General features: G+C 37.9%; 1 protein-coding gene across 1 annotated transcript in view; it reads right to left on the minus strand.

The window, feature by feature from the left end:
* Positions 1-10,650, minus strand: part of HDX (highly divergent homeobox) — a 246,624-nt gene extending 235,974 nt beyond the window's left edge. Inside the window, exon 1 of the mRNA XM_059157804.1 lies at positions 10,514-10,650. The gene's annotated coding sequence lies outside the window, so the exon portion shown is untranslated. The remainder of the gene's footprint in view (positions 1-10,513) is intronic.
* Positions 10,651-22,179: the final 11,529 nt, after the last annotated feature.

The raw sequence follows: 22,179 nt of genomic DNA on the forward strand, positions 1-22,179 counted from the left end.
TAAATTTGTTTCTTAAGCATACATTGAGTGCATAGCATTATAAATATACTATTTCCTGAGCATAGTTCTTTTTTTAAAAAGTTTATTTCTTTATCTGAGAGAGAAAGCTCATGCTAGGGGTTGGGGTGAGGCAGAGGGAGAGGGAGAGAGGCCCAAGCAGACACTGCAGAGCATGGAGCCCAACATGGGGCTTGATCTCAGGACCCATGATATCATGGCCCTAGCTGAAATCGAGAGTTGGATGCTTAACCAACTGAGCCACCCAGGCACTCCCTGAACATAAGTCTTAAAGTCTTAAACTAATTTCAAATGGGTTGAGAGACTCAAAAGAATAAAGGTGTTTCTCAATAATGTCTTCAATACTTCTCTTTTAAAAATAAACAGTAGTGGCACCTGGCTGGCTCATTTGGAGGACTGTGTGACTCTTGATCTTGGAATCATAAATTCATGCCCCACATGGGGCGTAGAGATTACTTAAATAAATAAAACTGTAAAAAAAAAATTTAAAAAAATAAAATTAGAATAGAAGGTGGGCAATGAATAGCAGAGATGGTAGTAATTAAGATACTGATTCTGAAGAAGAGTTTAACACAATTTTGATGGCTTTCCCTGTACTTAATACTTTTTATTAATGTATGGATATAATAACTTCCTAAAATTTAAGTAATAAAACATGGATTTTTAATCTGGAAATGTTCTTAGATATTCTGAATACTATGCCTTTTTCACAGTTGAGTAAACAGAGGGTCAGAGGTGTAAAATCATCTATTTTGGAGCTTGTTTTATGAAAACTGTCTAATGTATATCATAAGTTCTTTGATGTCTAATTCACTTTGTCTAATATCTAGCACATTATAGAATACAACTTACTAAATAAGTGCTTTTGATGATGATATTACTTAGCTATCAACTGAAGGACAATCCTGGCTTTTCTAGGTCTGCTGAAACAAAGTACCAAAAACTGAATGGCTTAACCAGAAATGTATTGTCTCACAATTATGAAGGCTAAAAGCCTGAAATCAAAGTATTGGGAGGACTGGTTCTCTCTGAGAGCTGCGAAGGAAGGCTCTGTTGTAAGCATCTCTCCTTGACATCATCATGTTCATATAGCATTCTCCCTGTATGTGTGACAGTATCCAAATTTCCCCCTTTTATAAAGACACCAGCTATATTGGAAGAAGGGTCTACTTTACTCAAGTATGACCTCATATTAATTTAACTAATCACATGTGCAACGATCCTATTTCATTATAAGGTCGCATTCTGAGATTCTGGGAGTGAGAACTTCAACACACGAATTCTTTTTTGGCGGGAAGGAGGCACAGTTCAACTCATGACACTGACTGCTTATTCCCATAACAAGATTAGAGGGTAACTTTCTTTATCAACCCCAAATGCCATCAATTCCTGTGCAGAGGAGGCACAGTTCAACCCATGATACTAACTGCTTATTCCCATAACAAGATTAGAGGGTGACTTTTTTTTTTTAAAAAGATTTTATTTATTTATTTGACAGACAGAAATCACAAGTAGACAGAGAGGCAGATAGAGAGGGAGGGGGAAGCAGGCTCCCTACTGAGCAGAGAGCCCGATGCGGGCCTCGATCCCAAGACCCTGAGATCATGACCTGAGCCAAAGGCAGAGGCTTTAAACCACTGAGCCACCCAGGCACCCTGGTGACTTTCTTTATCAGACAAAAATTCCATCAATTTCTGTGCTCTCTCCCTCTCTCTCTCTCTCTCTCACACACACACACACACACACACACCCATACATATCTACATCTAATTCCTGAAACCTATGAATATATTGGGTTCCATGGCAAAAGTGAATTAGGGTTGCAGAGGAATTAAGGTTCCTAATCAGCTGATGTTAAAATAAAGAGATTGTTTTACATTATCTGAGTGGACAGGACCACAAGTCAAGGAATATGGGCAATCTCTAGAAGCTAAAAAAGGCAAGAAAATAAATTCTTTCCTAGATGCTTTAGGGAAAAAATGCCTGTTGACATCCTGGTTTTAATAGATATCATTAACCCAATGATATCTATTTCAGACTTCTAACCAGTGGAACAGTAAAATAATACATATGTTGTTTTATTTTTTAAAGATTTATTTCTTTGAAAGAGAGAGCATGAGTGGGAGAGGCGGAGAGAGAGAGAAAATTTCAAGCAGACTCCATAGTGCACATAGAGCCCAAAGTGGGGCTCTATCCCAGGATCCTGAGGTCATGACCTAAGCTAAAACCAAGCACTGGACACTTAAACTGTACCACCCAGGCACCCCAATATATGTATTGTTTTAAGCCACTATGTTTGTGGTGATTTGTTACAGTAGGAAATAGAAAACTATTGAAGATATTAATGACAGTGACCCCAATACATCTATACTCTTTTGTAACATTCTGTTGACAATTGGGGAAAATGTCATTTCAATGGCAAGGCCATTACTATCACCAAAATAATTGGATTCACTCAGACTCAGCAATTCTACCCATCACATAAGTGTAAGCTATTCTTTCAATGAGAAAGACTCCAAAATGGAACAAAGCTGATGTATATTAGAAATATAATACTTCAATTACATATTTCTTTACACATGTGAAAACTGTCAAAAAGAAATTAAGGGATTTTTCTGATTATCAGCTCTTAAAAATCCAAGATGTAGTTATATTTCACTTTATATCAGTATTTCTCAGAGTTTAATGTGCATATGAATCATCTGGAGATCTTATTAAAACACAGAATCTGATTCTGTAGGACTTGGTTGAGATCTGAGATTCTGTAATTTCCAAGACGTTTCCAGGTGATGCTCATGCTGGCACTCCATGGAACACACTTTGAGGAGCAAGAATTAGATACAGATACATTAAACCATACCAGAAAAGTTAATTGGCTACACATCACAAGCAATACTGAGGTTTTTTTGTATTTTGTATTTTTTGTTTAACTGCCTCTTTACATTAAGCACTAGCAGTTGGGAAAAGAAGAAAAAATCTCAAACTGACCTTTAACATCTTTTAAGCATTCACTGGTAATAAAAGTGAGCCTAGAGGTTCTAAATAAAATGATTATTTTTAATAAGTTATATACGTATTCAAAAATAACTTCTTGTTATCTCAGGACAGTGGGATAGGGATGCCTAGGTGGCTCAGTTGGCTGGGTGTCTGCCTTTGACCTAGATCATGATCACAGGGTCCTAGGACCGAGCCCCACATCAGGCTCTCTGCTCGGTGGGGAGTCTGTCTCTCCCTCTCCATTTGCCCCTCCCCTTGCTTGTGCTCTCTCTCTAGCTCTTGCTCTCTCTCTCAAATAAATAAAATCTTTAAAAAAAGAATAGTGGGTATAAGTCAAGGCTGAGCATTGTATACTTAATGTAATGATGCCCACTAATGTAGAATATATTTTTCTTCCATATTTCATTATGCTTCAGGTCTCTATTAAAGAGATTCCAACACAACTGACAGGTCTATGAAAGGGTAAAGATATTTGGAGGATGGGTCTCATATAATTACTTTCCTAAGTGGCATAACTACTTCATACATAAAACACACAATACATAGACCAAGCCAACCAAGCAAAACAGTATATATATATATATATATATATATATATATATATATATATATGTATATATACATATATACATATGAATATATGAATATATTAAATATTATATAAATTATATAAATATATTATATAAATATAAATATATTATATAAATTATATAAATATATTAAATCAGAGAAAGACAATTATATGATCTCTCTGATATGAGGAACTTGAGAGGCAGGGCAGGGGGTTGTGTGGAGTAGGGAGGGGAAAAAATGAAACAAAATGGGATCAGGAGGCAGACAAACTATGAGACTCTCAATCTCACGAAACAAAATGAGGGTTGCTGGGGGGTGGGAGAGTAGAGATAGGGTGGCTGGGTTATGGACATTGGGGAGAGTACATGTTATGGTGAGTGTTGTGAAATGTGTAAGCCTGATGATTCACAGACCTGTACACCTGCAGCAAATAATACATTATATGTTAATAAACAACAACAACAGCAATCTATTAGTGTAGTAGAACAAAACCCAAAGAAGAAAGAAGAAATGCTTTTGCCATTGCTTGGTATGAGAACAGGAAAGACTAGTTTTATGGGTCTATATGCCTTCTGCTTCTGAAGCCATTGGAGGTTAACACAATGATCTCTTTCTCCTAAATCTTGGGCTTTCTATTAAAAAATTTTATCTCCACTGATAGAAAAAGGAAAATGTCAAAAGCAGTAAAGACTCAGAAAGAGAGAGAAGTTAGAGGGAAATCACATGCACATACATGCATACACATAAAATTTTAAAAACAATAAATAAAGGTGGGCAGCACCTAGAATGACACCTGCTGTAAAGCCCTGGCTCTGCCACTTACTACTTGCATGACCTTGGGCAAACATCATGCACAAATTCTTGTCTAAATGAGAAAAGTGCCTACCCGGGGCATGTTTGCATTTAAGAATCTTAAAATGAATTGCCACCAACTCCAAGGGAAGTGAGGCTAAGAAAATGTTTCCCTAAATTTTTGCCACTCTGACAACACTTTCTTGAGTATAGCTGACACACAATGTTACATTCGTTTCGGGTGTACAATTTAGTGATATGACAAGTTTATGCATTATGCTATGTTCACCACAAGTATAGCTACCGTCTGACCCATTACACTACTACAATATCATTAACTGCAGTCCTTAGGCTCTGCATTTTATTCCTCTGATTTACTCATTCCAAAACTGGAGGCCCATATATCTCCCTCCCCTTTACCCATTTTGTTCAATTCCCCATGTCCCTCCATTTTAAAGATTCTAAGGATCAACCCAATTAGAATATAACTCTAATTGTAAAACAACAGGAAACCAAGAGGGTAGGACAGATGCTGTTGTAGATTTCTTTACAGATGAGAACTGTAAAGTATAGCATTTAATTGACACAATATAATCTCATTTATTCAGTTGCCAAGTACCTAGAGCTATAGTTAATCCACGAAATTTTGCTACTAGTTGGTGTATGGATGACTCCATTTGCACATACAAGTTTCAATTTATTGTCTTGAAATTTTACACAGACTAGAAAGGTCTCACAGTGTTAATAACAGCTTCTGAATATACTAACATCTCCAGCTCCCTTCTTATGCAGAATATATCTCCCTAGAATTTTCACTGCTTACTTCTAAACCAGTATGCCTAGATATAATATACTCCATACAAGTATATTAAGACACCACCAATGTCATGTTTAGCTGACTCCACTGTAGAATAAAAATTAACTATTCAAGTATTTTTACTCTGTTTGGGGTTATAACATACAAAATACATAAGTTTTTCTGAAACTACAATTTTAAAAGCAGAACTAAATATCTTTAAAAATATCTTTTATACAAAACTTAATGCCATGTTTTTCAACCAAGAAACTGTGTTTTAGTAAAACATCTTAAAAGAAATGTAAGTATACACTATTTGGTCTGCCTTAGAAATCAGTGATTTTGTAGAAGTAGCTGCTATTCATGGAAAACTTTGATATAAAACACATACATAAATATAAACACAAATATGCACACACACACACATGCATGCATACACACACACATTGGGCTGGGACTCCACAGACTAAGATTCTTGTTAAAGCTCTGCCTAAGTTAGTTAGGCGTCTGCCTTTGGCTCAGGTCATGATGCTAGGGCCCTGGGATCTAGCCCTGCATCAGGCTCCCTGCTCATTGGGGAGTCTGCTTCTTCCTCTCCTCCTTGCTCATGCTCTCCCTTGCTATCTTTGTCTCTCTCAAATAAATAAAATCTTTAAAAAATAACTTTGCCAATGACAGTACAGACAAAAGGTTGATATCCAGGATCTATAATGACTCCTCAAACTCAACACACACGAAACAGGCAAACATATCTAAAAATGGTCAGAAGATATGAACAGACACTTCTCCAATGAAGACATACAAATGGCTATCAGACACATTAAAAAATGTTCATCATCACTTGCCCTCAGGGAGATTCAAATTAAAACCACATTGAGATATCACCTTACACCAGTTAGAATGGCCAAAATTAACAAGACAGGAAACAACATGTGTTGGAGAGGATGTGGAGAAAGGTCCCCTCTTCCACTGTTGGTGGGAATGCAAGTTGGTGCAGCTTCTTTGGAGAACAGTGTGGAGATTCCTCAAGAAATTAAAAATAGAACTTCCCTATGACACTGCAATTGCACTCCTGGGTATTTACCCCAAAGATACAGATGTTGTGAAAAGAAGGGCCATCTGTACCCCAATGTTTATAGCAGCAATGGCCACAATCGCCAAACTATGGAAAGAACCAAGATGCCCTTCAATGGATGAATGGATAAGGAAGATGTGGTCTATATACACTACGGAGTATTATGCCTCCATCAGAAAGGATGAATCCCCAACCTTTGTAGCAACATGGACGGGACTGGAAGAGATTATGCTGAGTGAAATAAGTCAAGCAAAGAGAGTCAACTATCATATGGTTTCACTTATTTGTGGAGCATAACAAATATCATGGAGGACAAGGGGTGTTAGAGAGAAGGGAGTTGGGGTAAATTGGAAGGGGGGGTGAATCAAGAGAGACTATGGACTCTGAAAAACAATCTGAGGGGTTTGAAGTGGTGGGGGGGGTGGGAGGTTGGGGTACCAGGTGGTGGGTATTATAGAGGGCACGAATTGCATGGAGCACTGTGTGTGGTGAAAAAATAATGAATACTATTTTTCTGAAAATAAATATATTAATTTAAATAAATAAATAAATAAATAACTTTGCCTAAGATTCACTGCATATGTATTATTTGGTGATTAAGAATCAAAACAGACCTGTTCGGATCCTGACTGTGACATGTTGTCATTGTGTGGCCCCAGGGAGATCAACTACTTTGAGCTACTGTTTTATCACTTGTAAAATGAGAAATAATACTAGAAACTATCTCATAGGGATGTGGTGAAGTTTAAATGTGAAAATATATATAAGGTTTTTAGCATAATGCTTGGTATTAAGTGCTTAATAAATATTAGTATTTATTAATTCTGCTAAGTTACTTCACTTCTCTAGACTTCAGCTTCCTCATATGTAAAATGGGGGGACTGGTTTGTCATTATAAAATCCCCTGCAGCTCAACTAAAACTTAAATGAGAAAGGCCAATGCCATCCTCTCATTCAGACTGGAGTTGTAAAATAAACCTTAAAACATGAATACCACAGGGGCACTTGGGTGGCTCAGGTCATGATCCCAGGGTCCTGGGACTGAGCCCCCCATTGGGCTCCCTGCTCAGTGGGGAGCCTGCTTTTCCTTCTCCCTCTGTCTGCAGCTCTCCCTGCTTCTGTGCTTTCTCTGTCAAATAAATAAATAAAAATCTTTAATAAAAAACATGAATACTGCAGTCTTTTTTTAATTTTATTTTAAGCTTTCTAAAATGGGCAGTATATCCCTATCATTACATTCTATCTAGAGTGCCTACCTTTGAATAATTTAGTTTATTGATCTACATGTAAAGTCTAGGTAAGTCTTATTAATTACTAAAAGCTAAAACACTTTGAGTGAATTTCCATAATGTAAGTAATATAAAGGATTTTCCTTTATAGTAACATTCATAGTTCACTCATAATGATTTCTGACAATGATTTTTAAATTTAAAGGTTATAATACCTTCTAGAATGGTTTCTATCCATGTTCTTAAACCACAAACTTTGATATGATATTGGTTGGGATGGTACCTTAAAGTAAGGCAGCAGCCAAAGTGAAATCTGTAGAAAGCCTCAATATTGAACTGTAATCACAGTTTCCATCAAATAAAACTGAGCTCCATGAAACAATGCAGTTTGAAGTCCTAGGTGTAGGAAAGTGACAGCTGATATGTTATACAATAGCAGTTATGGCAGCCATCACAATGATTAGCTCTGAGTCAATAGACATACAATGAAAGCTATCAGTGATAGTCAATGTAAAGCAGTAACTCCAAGATATATTGCAATAAAGAGGAAACAATTAGTAGGTTTTAACAAAACCTATAAGAAATTATAGGTTGTAATGTAATGTCACCAATAAGAAATAAATGGAAAATGTCTTAGTGTTTTTAAACCTGAAAAAATTACAGACAGAACCACTTCTGGGATAATGTCCCCTTGGTCTTTTTTATGAAGACAGTATATGTTTGGAGGGGACCTGCTATATAGATATGTCCATATTGCTTTTTCTCTGACTCATAATCAAGTTTATTTAGTCACCGGAGGATCCCTTGCTTGACCAACGGTGAATAAATTTTCATATATACAGATCTCTCTATAACAATCTTGCTACCCAAGAAACTGGGATGCAAAAGCCATATATAGTTACAGTTATAGTTATATATTCAAATAATCATTAGTAGGCAGAGGATAAAGAATTAGATGGCATCATCCTAACACTTAAGAAGGGGTTTTAAATTCAGTTGAGAAATTTAGTCCAACACATACACGCAAATAAGAAGACAATATAAAACAGACTATAAGAAAGTGACAAATATAAAAACCGATGTACAAGTTCTAGAAAAAGTGAGCTGAATAATGGTTGGGTTACATTAAGAAGGCACTCAGCAGAAAGGTGCAACTTGAACCTCCAAATTGGGTAAGATCTGAATAGGCAGAAAAGAGGGCATGTGAAGTGTGTGAAGTGTGTTGTAGTAGTTCAAGGAGCAAAGTCAGGGAGGTAGATTGTTCAGGAGACATTAAGGAGAATTGTGCACTGAAAAATCAAGTAAAATAAGGGTCCCAGGATACAATGAAGCCAGATTATGAAGTTTTTGCAGTCTGACTAGAATTGGGCTTGGAAGGATAAAAGATAAATTCCAAGAATATTTTGGTGAAGAAAATAACTTGCTAAAAGGAGTGTTTACTGACCATCAGTCTGGCAGGATGAATTAAGGATTTGGGCACAAGTGAAAGCTGACTGGGAGGTTCCTGGAGTGACTGAATGGATGGTGATGAGAGCTTAGATTGTAGAATAAAGAAGAATTACATCAGTGGCCTTTCAAAGGAAAATTCACCAGGACTCTATAACCACTTAACCATAAGAAATGGTGGGGGGGGGGGGAATCAGATTTCTCTGTGAAATAGTCAGGCATTAATAATTTTTCCATCAAGGACAAACAGGTTGTTCCTCACCACTGCTGAGTAATATTGCCCCCCCCCCAAAAAAAAGGAGTTAAAACGGGTCTCCCAAAAAGGATTTGCCTTTGCTGGTTTTAGCAGAGACACTGAGGCAGAAAGGAAGAAGGAAAGACTTAGCACCAAACCAGAAAGGGAGACCAAGGCTTTGTAAGAAACCGTTACAAGAAAAAAGAGAAAAAAAGACAAGAAAGTTAAATTTCTTACTCTGAGTCTCCACAATGGGTCTCATCTGAGTCTCTCCAAAGAGTTTAAGTTTCAAAATCACTGAGTGGCACCTCAAATCATAGTTCATTGAAGATTAAAAGTTGGATTCGCTTGAATAATTAGTGTGGGTTTTTTTTAAGATTTTATTTATTTATCAGAGAGAGAGAGGGGGAGAGAGCAAGCACAGGCAGACAGAATGGCAGGCAGAGGCAGAAGGAGAAGCAGGCTCCCTGCTGAGCAAGGAGCCCGATGTGGGACTCGATCCCAGGACGCTGGGATCATGACCTGAGCCGAAGGCAGCTGCTTAACCAACTGAGCCACCCAGGCGTCCCAGTGTGTTTTTTTTTTTTTTTTTTTTAACAGTTTCTCATCTCAGGAATTTCTATTTCACAAATTCCTCTTCAAGTTCTTTCAGTTGTTACAAACCTGATATCTGTAGATTAAGAACTTGCTTTCTTAAATTCATCAGGCCCATCTGCGGTCTGGATATGCTCACTAAACCAGATTCAAAATAAGTGGCAGGTGTCTCTCCATGAACAGGCTCTTGAAACAACACACAACCAACTCCCCAGCCCTTTCCACATTCCGCCCAGACAGCTCAGCCCCACCTCCTCCAGCGAAACCGGAAACGCGCCTGCGCAAACTCCGCGTCTATTCTTCTCGCCACGAACTTCTCCCCTCCCCCAAGTTCTTAATGCGCAGGCGCAGCACTCGGTGCATTTGAGTAGGGTTGTGAGAAACCCGCTGTCCAGTGAAATGTAGAAGTGGTAGAATTCAGCCCCCTCCCCGCCTCCTGTCTTGGGAGGCAGATGTGCCACTTCCTCCTACTCCGAAGCCTGAATGAAGTGCATTCCAAACGTCGCCCTCTCTCGGAGCAAGGTCCTTTGCTCTCTGGCAATGCCCACTGGATCCCTATCCTCAGCTGTTTTTTAACCTCAGGCTGTCTCCAGCCTTGACTCGAGTAGTAGAGGCAGCTGGCTCCCCCCAAACCACAGCGGTTTGTTGGCAGCCACTTTAGGCCTCTGAACCTATAAGTCCCCCACTGGGCAGAGCATTAGCCCTGTGTCTTGCTCATCCTCCTTCGCCCTTTACACCCACCCAGGCTGGGTCCTTACCTCGGGGCGTGGTGCGGTTACGGGAAGGATCGAAGGATCCCAAATCAGGCCAGTGCTGGGGCAGGCAGATTCAGCAAGATTTTTCCTGGGTCTCACTGTCTCCTCAGACAATGAAATCAGCGTGTCCGATCATCAATTCTCATCATGATTGTGACGTCACAAAAGACAGCGACCAATGGGAGCCCGAGATCAGCTCCGGACAGTCCCTGGCCTCAGCCCAGAACCCAAGAGTGGGAGGGGGGAGGAAAGATAGCTGCCTGCAGTGGGGCTGCCTCTTCCCTGCACACATCAACTGTGTCCAAGGCCAAGCCTCTCTGTACCTCTCCCTTCCTGAATAGCTGCGGACACTCAGCATCCCTGTGACTATAGTAGTTACATGGCACCCTTTGAGCAGGTGCTGTCTGGTCTTCCAACTTGAGATTCGCTTTCAGCAGAATTGTTGCATGCCAAAATCAAATGATCGCAAACAGAAATATAGTCTTTTGTGGTCAGTGTTCAACTGACATGTATATACTCAGTGTTACTAAAATCAAGAAAGTTTCCCTCAAGCCTTTGGAATTTATCGATAAGAGCAAGTGTACAGTTTTATGTGACCAGCTGACTCTCCGACTAAAGCAAGAAATTAAAATTATGAGTTCTATTCACCTAACCTCAATCCCTATTCTGCCAGAAGTTACTTGGGTGAACACCACTGCACCATAGCAAGGGAGGAAAAAAAAAAAAACCCACAACTTCAAGTCATATGCTACTTGATACATTCCCCAAATTTGCTGGGTGCCATGAAAGATGTACAATTTATTGGTCCTGTGCTACTATAGAACTTATCACTCAGAAGACAAGATTAGCAAATATTAAACATTCACAACAATAAAATTAAGCACATTATTAGATGTTCAATCATCAACTACAGATAAGACCTACATTGTTTAGTGACTGGAAATGCCAGTGAGGTGATGACCATTAGGAAATCATTTTATTTTGTAATCGAAACTTGAGATGGTTCTTGAATAGTGGAGAAGAGAGGACTGAAAGCACTGTCCAGGTGTTGGGAAGAATAGGCAAAAGTATGAAAGCATAGATATATATGATATAAGGAAATCCATGATAAACTCAGCCTTGCAAACAGCATATATGAAGACCAGTGGGGAAATAGGATAGACTGGTAATAAAAGTCTTTGAAAGTAGGCAGAGAACTTCGATTTTATTAAAAGCCACCGAAGACCCTAGGGCAGGGTACCTAAACCCTCTACAGTCATCTACAAAGCAGCTTGAGGGATTTTTTTAAAGAAAAGTCTAATCATGCCCAGATCCAGACTGTCCAATGGCTTATATTCACATATATATTACATAAAATACAAATTTCTTACCATAGTCTCAAGGTACTAAGTGATCCGGTCTTTGCCATCCTTATGTCCTCACCTCCTGCCACTCTGCAGTTAATTCACTTTCAGATCACATGGGCCTTCTCTCCATTTCTCAAAACAAATTAATCTCACGACCACATGGGGAACCTCATACAGTTGTTCAGTTTGATCTTTATATAACTTTAGTTCATTTGATTAACATTTCTACTCAAATGTAACTTCTTTAAAAGTAACCTCTTTAAAATTTTAAAGAAGTTACACTGTAACCCTATTCTAAATTGTGATCTTCTCAACACTTCATCTATCTCCCTTTCCTGTTTTATTTTTCATAGCATTTACTACTATCTAACATACTCTATATTTTTAGTTATTATTATTTAGCAAATATAAGCTCCATAAGGGCAGGATTTTTTTGTTTTACTTATTTTTATATTCCTGGCATCTAGAAGAGTCCTGGATATGAGGTGGACAAATCAGTATTTGTTGAATGAAAGCAAATTTTTCAAGTAATTTGTTAGTCATCAATTTGAAGGTTGAATCAGATTGGGGATAGGCTGGAGAAAGAAAGATAAGTTAGACAGTTACAGTGGCAATATTAGTTTCTAGATTACTTGGGGCTAGATCAGAGCATCAAGAGCAGTAATAAAGAGATATTATTAAATTTCAAAGAAGGAATGATTAGGATGAAAAATGAGGATTCGGAGACGGCCTACCTATGATAGAATAACATATTCATTAATTACTTACAGCACAGCTTTTTAAACATTTTTAAAGTAAGCTCCACACCCAGCATGGACTCCAATGCAGAGCCTGAACTCACAACCCTGAGATCAATATCTGAGCTGAAATCAACAGTTGGAGGCTTAACTGACTGAGCCAACCAGGCACCCCAGTATCTACTGCATATCCTGAACTGAAGTGATTTGAGAGAAAGAGAAAACCAGGATTTCTACCCTTAAAGAATTTATTGTCCAACTGACAAGAGAAAACAAATATGAAACCAGAGTACACAAAGAAGTAATTAAATTCATCCAGTTGCCCATTCTTCTTTTCCCTTCACACTCTATATCCAAGCCATCTGTGAATCCTATAGGTTGTACCTTCAAAATACATCCAAAATCTAAGCACTCCTTACTTCTCCCATTACTGCTACAATAGTCAAAGTAATTATCATTTCTAGGTTAAGCCACTGCAAAATCATCTTACATGGTTTGGTTTTGTCTACTACTATTTTCTGTAATATTTTCTCTTAGCAGCTGTCAAAATATTCTTTATAAAGTTGAATAGGATCATATTACTCCCCAGCTTAAAGCCCTCCAAATGCTTCCCAGCACATTAACAATAAAATCCAAAATCCTTGTGGTTTATTTCCTGCCACTTCTTTCTGCCATGGCTCACTATGCTACACTGACCTTTTTTCTTTCCCTCTCTCTTTCTTTTTGAAAATCCTGTTCCTTCTTTGGAGATTTTGCTCTTGCTATGCCTTCTTAGAAAATTCTTCTCCAAGATCTTCCCATAACTTACTACTTCACTCAGGTGGCCAGCTAAGATTTATCTCCTCAGAAATGTCTTTATGGACCAATGTATTTAAAATGGCATCTCCAAATCACACTACATCCTCTGTCCTCTTGCTGTGCATTCGTCTTCTCAAATCACTGTAGGAAATCACATAATTTGCTTATTTATTTAGCCTTTCCTTAGGTTAGGATTTTATCTCTCTTATTTACTGTTCTATCCCCACCTGGTATGAAACTTTGTTGAATGAATGAGTGTAGAAAAGCATAAATTGTGTGGTATAAGCTAGAGTAATTGGTATTCAGAAGTCTGAGATGTTGCTAGTACCATGTCATAGGTATCCATCCCTGTTTTCACACAGTGTATCAATTAAAGCCATGTTCATTGAATTTGTGGACGAAAACAATCTGAGAGGAATAATTAAAGTATAGATGTTAATAAGACTTCAAGAATCTCAAAAGACTCAAAATTCAAATGCAGCAAGATCAAATTGGATAGGGCTGAACAGATAAGCCTTACTTTTAGGTCTACAAAAATCAACTGTACAAGTACAGAATGGGCAATAAACACTTAAGGTGGGAAAATTCTATTTATAAAATTTGTAAATTCAGTATGAGCTAGAATACCACAGCTGTTAGGAAAGATAATTGAGGGGCACCTGGGTGGCTCAGTCAGTTAAGCGTCTGCCTTCGGCTCAGGTCATGATCTCAGGGATCTCAGGGATCATGATCTCTGAGATCAAGCCCCACATTGGGCTCCCTACTCAGTGGGAATCCAGCTTCTCCTCTGCCACTCCCCCTGCTGTGCTCACTTGCTCCCTCTCTCACTGTCAAGTGAATATATAAAATCTAAAAAAAAAAAAAAAGAAAAGAAAAAAGAAAGAAAGAAAGATAATCGAGAATTAAACTACAGTAAGAAAAAGTTAGCATCAGGGCACCTGCGTGGTTCAGTTGGTTAAGTATCTGCCTTCCACTTAGGTCATGATCCCAGAGTCCTGGGATCAAGTCCCACATCGGGCTCCCTGCTTAGCAGGGAGCCTGCTTCTCCTCTGACTGCTTTTCCCTTGGCCTCTGCCTGTTGCTCCCCCTGCTTGTGCCCTCACTCTGACAAATAAATAAATAAAGTTTTTTTTTTAAAAGAGAAAACGTTATTTTTCCATTTCTTTGTGTCTTCCTCAATTTCTTTCATGAGTACTTTATAGTTTTCTGAGTATAGATTCTGTGTCTCTTTGGTTAGGTTTATTCCTAGGTATCTTATGGTGTTGGGTGCAATTGTAAATGGGATTGACTCTTTAATTTCCCTTTCTTCTGTCTTGCTGTTGGTGTAGAGAAATGCAACTGATTTCTGTGCATTGATTTTATATCCTGACACTTTACTGAATTCCTGTATAAGTTTTAGCAGTTTTGGAGTGGAGTCTTTTGGGTTTTCCACATATAGTATCATATCTTCTGCGAAGAGTGATAATTTGACTTCTTCTTTGCCGATTTGGATGCCTTTAATTTCCTTTTGTTGTCTGATTGCTGAGGCTAGGACCTCTAGTACTATGTTGAATAGCAGTGGTGATAATGGACATCCCTGCCGTGTTCCTGACCTTAGCGGAAAAGCTTTCAGTAAATGGCTCTTCAATAAATGGTGCTGGGAAAATTGGACAGCCACATGCAGAAAAATGAAATTGGACCATTTCCTTACACCACACACGAAAACAGACTCAAAATGGATGAAGGACCTCAATGTGAGAAAGGAATCCATCAAAATCCTTGAGGAGAACACAGGCAGCAACCTCTTCGACCTCAGCCGCAGCAACATCTTCCTAGGAACAACGCCAAAGGCAAGGGAAGCAAGGGCAAAAATGAACTATTGGGATTTCATCAAGATCAAAAGCTTTTGCACAGCAAAGGAAACAGTTAACAAAATCAAAAGACAACTGACAGAATGGGAGAAGATATTTGCAAACGACATATCAGATAAAGGACTAATGTCCAGAATCTATAAAGAACTTAGCAAACTCAACATCCAAAGAACAAATAATTCAATCAAGAAATGGGCAGAGGACATGAACAGACATTTCTGCAAAGAAGACATCCAGATGGCCAACAGACACATGAAAAAGTGCTCCATATCACTTGGCATCAGGGAAATACAAATCAAAACCACAATGAGATATCACCTCACACCAGTCAGAATGGCTAAAATCAACAAGTCAGGAAATGACAGATGCTGGCGAGGATGCGGAGAAAGGGGAACCTTCCTACTCTGTTGGTGGGAATGCAAGCTGGTGCAGCTACTCTGGAAAACAGCATGGAGGTTCCTCAAAATGTTGAAAATAGAACTGCCCTATGACCCAGCAATTGCACTATTGGGTATTTACCCTAAAGATACAAACGTAGTGATCCAAAGGGGCACGTGCACCCGAATGTTTATAGCAGCAATGTGCACAATAGCCAAACTATGGAAAGAACCTAGATGTCCATCAACAGATGAATGGATCAAGAAGAAGTGGTATATATACACAATGGAATACTATGCAGCCATCAAAAGAAATGAAATCTTGCCATTTGTGACAACATGGATGGAACTAGAGCGTATCATGCTTAGCGAAATAAGTCAAGCAGAGAAAGACAACTATCATATGATCTCCCTGATATGAGGAAGTGGTGATGCAACATGGGGGCTTAAGTGGGTACGAGAAGAATAAATGAAAGAAGATGGGATGGGGAGGGAGACAAACCATAAGTGACTCTTAATCTCACAAAACAAACTGAGGGTTGCTGGGGGGAGGGGTTTGGGAGAAGGGGGTGGTATTATGGACATTGGGGAGGGTATGTGTTTTGGTGAGTGCTGTGAAGTGTGTAAACCTGGTGATTCACAGACCTGTACCCCTGGGGATAAAAATATATGTTTATAAAAACTTAAAAAAATAAAAAAATAATAATAATGAAAAAAAAAAAGAAAAAGAACTACAAAGAAAAAAAAAAAGAAAGAAAACGTTAGCATCTAAAGCAAGAAAGTTAAGAGTCCTACAATTCTAGACCCTGATCAGACAAAATCTACTTTGTTCAGTTGATTGTCTCTTATTTTTTAAAAAAAATTATGAATGAACACTATTTCAAAAACTAATGATGTACTGTATATTGGCTAACTGAACATAATTTAAAAAAGACATAAATGGGGGTACCTGGGCGGCTCAGTCAGTTAAGTGTCTGATTCTTCATTTCAGTTCAGGCCATGATCTTAGGGTCCTAAGATTGGACCCTACGTGGGGCTCCACACTCAGCATGAGTCTGCTTGGGATTCTTTCTCCCTCTGTCCCTCCCCACCACTTTCGTTATAAATGAATGAATGAATGAATACATAAATAAAACCTTTTAAAATTTTAATAAATGGTTGCACCTAGAGAAGAGAGACCAGGAATGATGAAGCATCTTAAAAATATATGCTATGAGGCAAGACTCCAAGAAGTGAGGATGGTTATTTTAAATCAGGGAAGATCTGGAGAAAATATAACTACCATCAAATATTTGAAAGACTAACAGGACAAAGAAAGACAGACTTACTGTGTCGTTCTCAAAAAGGCAAAACCAAAGCCAAAAACGAGAACTGACAGGGAGACAAATTTCAGCTTGAACATTCAAGTGTTCAAAATGACAAGAGATGTTCTGTAAAGTCAAAAGGCCTCAGATCATTAGGAATGTTCAAGCATAGTGACCATCGACTTGGAGCAAGGTCTTATCCATGCTGAGTGAGTGCTAAAATCCATTCCAACAGGAACTTTACTAACCTTTGGATTGTGTCAGATAGGAATTGGTCCCGAATATGCCTTGAAAGTAGAAAAGGGTTTGGTCTTTTAGAATTTGTTTTGGTTGAGCCAAATGGGAGGGATGTTCTAGGTTGGGGCATCACTAATAAAACAGAAAAAATTTACTGCTCTCAAGATTCTTCCGTAGGTAGAATCTAAATAAAACATTTTCGCAGTGCATTTTGAGTCATTGTTGGGCTGCATACACCAAGGAAAATGTTTTCAACTTTTATTTTTCCTATTTAAACTTTCCCTATTAATAAGCAATTCATTTCCAGTCTATCTTAACCAAGACACCACTTACTAAAATATGTGAAGCCTGCTTGTATAAGCCCAGAACACAACTATTAACAATATGGCTTGCTAGGATTTAAAAAGGTTTTCAAAAACTAACTTCTAAGCTACTGAAAATTAGGTTGATTTTCCTGATCTTCACTAATTAGAGGCTCAATGTTTTATTTGTTGATTATTGAGTCTCTTCTCTTTCACTTTTTTGCTGTCCAACTTTCAGACATTTTGCAGCTTACTGATATCTCCAAATTTTTATACCAAAAATTAATCAGAAAGTTAAAATTATGTGTTGTTCTTTTAAACATTTATGATACAAAGTAGAACAACTTTAGAATGAAAATGCAGTGTTAAATTTATACATTTTCAATAGATTTAAATTTTCCATCACAGTCATGTTCTTAGTATTCTGGATATTTGAAGAGATGCCAGTTGAAGAAACTTCCCTCAGTTTACTGTGAGCCAGGTTAGAGTAAAATCAAGAAGAAAAACATACTGTGGCACAAACCTCCTCAGAATCATTAGCATATCCTTCTCTGCTTTAATGATATGTTTTTTAAGTTTTTATTTAAATTCCAGTTAGTTAACATACAGTGTAATATTAGTTTCAGGTGTAAAACTTAGTGATTCAACACTTACATACAATACCCTGTGCTCATCAAAAGTGCCTTCCTTAATCCCATCACCTATTTAACACATCCTCCACCCACCCACCCTCTGGTGACCATCATTTTGTTCTCTACAATTAAGATTCTGCTTCTTCTTGGTTTGCCTCTCCTTTTTTCTCCCCCATGATCATTTCCTTTATTTCTTAAATTCCACATATGATTTTACTCATATGTTATTTGTCTTCTATGATTGACTTAATTTGCTTAGCACAGTACTTTCTAACTCCATCCATGTCATTCCAAATGGCAAGACTTCATTCTTTTTTATGGGTGAGCAATATTCCATTGTGTGTATATATACACCACACCTTCTTTATCCAGGCCTCAGTGAATGGATATTTGGGCTTTTTCCATAATTTAGCTATTGATGATAATTCCTATAAACATCAGTGTGCATGTACCCCCTTTGAATTAGTACTGAATTAGTATTTTTGTATTCTTTTTTTTTAAGATTTTATTTATTTATTTGACAGAGAGAGATCACAAGCAGGTAGAGAGGCAGGCAGAGAGAGAGGAGGAAGCAGGCTCCCGGCTGAGCAGAGAGCCCAATGCGGGGCTCGATCCCAGGACCCTGGGATCATGACCTGAGCCGAAGGCAGCGGCTTAACCCACTGAGCCACCCAGGCGCCCCAGTATTTTTGTATTCTTTAGATAAATACCTAGTAATGATTCTGTAAATAACCTCTGGAGAATACTATATTTCTACTTTATATTTTAGTTATTAATGGACTTCATTTTATAGAAATATATTTAATGAAACTTGTTCACCTAGTAAATTTGAAAAATATAACTGATTTTGAAGTTGCCCTGTGGTTTTTGAGATGTAAGCCATTACAATATTCCTGTTTGTTTCTACTTAAACTAAGCATGTTTTCATCATCTGGAAATTTGTTAGAAATCTAAATCTGAGGGCCCCACTCACAGATTCAGAAACTCAGAGAGTAAGATCCAGCAACCACTGTTTTAGCAAGCTCTCTAGGGAATTCTTGTGTATGATAAAGATTGAGATCCAATGTATTAAGTTGTAAATATGAGAGGGAATATTTAGAGGCATTCATCTCACAAACCTCTATTTAACTCCTTATGTGAAGCTCTATCTAATTTACTAAAACATGATTTTTATCCTCAAAATACTTAAAGGGAAAATGCAAAATAGTAAAGTAGAGATGGAATGTGTCAGGGATTATGCGTGGTTCCAGGAATACTAAAGTTATGAGTATAAGTGTTTTTTGTATAATGGAGTTCTATTTCTCACATATCAAAAGCTATATTTCTCATATGACTCCAGATATTTTTCCTTTTAGTCATGCTACTGATGCCAGGATAAAGCAAAATACCAGAGCCTTGGTTATTCTAAGCTGGCAGTTGTGCAATGGCAAACTGCTAAAAAATAAATAAAAATAAAGAAACACTGTATACATCCAGGAAAAAGTCCACTTATAAATATCTCTCTTGAGTGTAATAAAAAAGGGCAATAAAGTTGATTCTGGTTTTTCTAATTCCATATTGAAATATATTTGTACATTTTGCCAGATATTTAGGGGACCTACATATTTACATTGATTAACTTCTGGAAGCAGCTTGAACTCTATTTATAGATTTTAAAAGAGACTACTAGGTCAAGGTTAAACTGTCTTCTTTAAATTTTAAAGTTGTGCTCAGCCATTCAGGGGGTTTAGGAATAACTTCTGCTATTACAAAGCCATGGACTCTTTCTCCAGAAACATGCACATATACATTTTCTATAGATTATTTATGAACTTGCTGGAATGAGTATATTCTAGGAAATAACTTTTCTGTTATATTTTCAACATGACCCCCAAAATTATCTGTTTGGTCTTAAGAGTGCTAGTAGTAGTCCAGAGAAGTTGTCTGGAAAGAGATTACTTAGTTATTTAGCACTATGACATATGGGCCATTCCAGAATGCCTAAAACCAGTATCCTCTGCAAGTTTTCACTACCAATCCACACATATATAGCAACCAGACATCAATAATTTCATCTTAAACCTCATTTATCTAAAAGATCAGAGGCTTTGAAAGGACCAGTAGTCCTCAGGTCAAATCAAAGGAGAAACCTTGAGAATATCTTTGTCCAAGTAAGCAAAATGTATCTAAAGAAACACCCAGATACATTCTTTGTATCTGTGTTATCAAAGAAGACAGCAAAAAAGCCTAATTATTCTAAACCAGTATTTGGGTTGTAGGAAGAATAAAGGGAGGAAAGGCAAAGAAGAGTACTTATAATTTCAGTCATTTGATGAGTTTTTGAAAAACCACTAAAATGATTGAAATGGCTATTTTTGAGGAAATTTAGTGAGGAAAAATTATCACATTTTTAACATCATTTTTGCCATCACTTTTTATGAATGAAGAAAGTAAAGTAAAAGGAAGCGAAGTGAATTACGTAACATTGATGTATCAGTAATTTATTAAATTATATAATTTTGACCAAATAGAGTTTCTGATTATTTGAAAGTTACTATTAACAATCGTTTAATTTTAAGGCCTAGATAATGGATGTAAATGGAAGAGCTAAATTTTGCCAGGCAAATTTATGGATTCAAGATCCGGACCTAAGTCAAGATAGAAACAATGATCTGAAAATATAAGTGTGAAGAGAACAAAGTAGGTGCGTATAGAATGTCCACCAGTCAGAACAGACAGTGTAGCCAAAATTATACCTAGTCAGGGAAAACATAAAAACACATGTAGCAGGGTGCCTGGTGGCTCAGTCACTTAATTTTCCAACTCTTGATTTCAGCTCAGATCATGATCTCAGAGTTGTGAGATTGAGCTTCAAGTTGGCTCCACACACTGGGTGTGGTTCCTGCATAGGATTTTCTCTCTCACTCTTGCTCTTGCTCTCGCTCTCGCTCTCACTCTCCCTTTGCCCCACCCCCCACAAAAAAGACATGTAGCAAAAGTCACAGAAGGCAAGATTCTGAATTCAGAGATGAAAGACTGGGCCACAGAAATCAAGAACTCAGTTAAAGAGAAGAAGCATCTGAAATAAATCAAGAGTACTGGGAAAACAGCATTGAGGTCTAAGTTGGTAACCAAAAACTTGGGCAGATTCAAATACAAAAGTCAAGATAAAAAGAAAGCAGCCAAAGACCAAACAAGATAAACTCAGGTCAGGCCAGTTTGATTTATTTAACAATCAAAATAGTGAGTGGTCAGGGGTCAATGCAAATCAAGGAACAGCAGCCATAGAAACATAAAGCACCAAGGACATGAAAGTAAAAGTACACATATACTTAACCATATTCCTTTTTTTTTAAATTTTTTAAGCTTTTTAGTTAAATTACACTTAGTGAAGGGAGGAGGGAAGATAGTGGAAGATTAGGGAACTGTCCTTTCATCTGGTCCCTTGAAATCAGCTAGATATCTATAAAATCATCCTGAACACCTGTGAATTCAACCTGAGATCTAAGAAAAGAATTGCTGAAATTCTACAAATAGAAAAGCGACCACTTTTTGCAAGGTAGGAGGTGCAGAGAAGTGAATCTAAGGGGATATATCAGAAAATAAACTGTGGGGAGTGTTGGGGCCGATTCCACAGGTTAAAATCTGTTAAACCCCTAAGGCCTCCTGGGCCTACTTAGCCACAGTGACTCCATGTTGCCTAGGTAGACATTTTGTTGTTTAATAAATGCCTCAGCAGTTACTGATATCGGTTCCAGGTAACTGTTACTAAAACACACACCTAAAACAAGGCCAGACAGGTGGAAACATCCAATCAGCCAAAGCCACATATGTAGAGGTCTGCGGTTGTGCCCTATAAAACTAGCCTGTAAGACCAAGGGGTCGTCATCCTCTTCGGAGACGGCCCTGACCGGTCAGTCTGGTTCCTGATGCTTGGCCTAGAATAAAGCTTTCATAATTTTCACTTTGTCTCAGCCTCGTTCCACTGGCCTGTCAGTCTAACTTCTAATGCTTGGCATAGAATAAGGCTTTGCATAACTTTCACTTTGTCTCAGTCTCGTTCCTTTGATAACGAACCCAACAGGGAGAGGGAGCCTCCATAAGAAA

Source organism: Mustela lutreola, chromosome X (assembly GCF_030435805.1).
Source record: "Mustela lutreola isolate mMusLut2 chromosome X, mMusLut2.pri, whole genome shotgun sequence".
NCBI lineage: Eukaryota > Metazoa > Chordata > Mammalia > Carnivora > Mustelidae > Mustela > Mustela lutreola.